Here is a 293-nt window from a genome sequence, read left to right as displayed (position 1 = left end):
GATATTATTTTTTTAAATATAACGAGAGGCAGTGATTAAACATTCACACCCGAGGGTGGCGGGAAAGTCGCTAGTTTCCGAGAAGTATTCGTCGTGGCAGCTCATCCGTATAACAATTTAATTCGAACCGGGCCGTGTGCCTGGGGGCTCTGCTAAACTTCTGCAGCACTTCGCAACACTTCGCTCACTTATTCACAACAACGAAGTTAAGCTCGAAGCTCGTTCGAGTTTGTGTTTAAGTCGGAACACCTCGGTGAATCCGCCGGATGGAGATAATCGGCGCACGAATCGAG

The 293-nt window shown here is 47.8% G+C and overlaps 1 protein-coding gene across 1 annotated transcript in view; it reads left to right on the top strand.

The window, feature by feature from the left end:
* The window catches only part of LOC108572745 (LIM domain only protein 3-like), a 43,034-nt gene that overhangs the window by 2,135 nt on the left and 40,606 nt on the right, over positions 1-293 (top strand). The gene's annotated exons all lie outside the window — the stretch shown is intronic.

This window comes from Habropoda laboriosa, unplaced genomic scaffold, assembly GCF_001263275.1.
Source record: "Habropoda laboriosa isolate 0110345459 unplaced genomic scaffold, ASM126327v1 scaffold22, whole genome shotgun sequence".
Lineage (NCBI taxonomy): Eukaryota > Metazoa > Arthropoda > Insecta > Hymenoptera > Apidae > Habropoda > Habropoda laboriosa.
The sequence above is the reverse complement of the archived record's forward strand: the minus strand, read 5'-3'. Positions and strand labels throughout refer to the sequence as shown.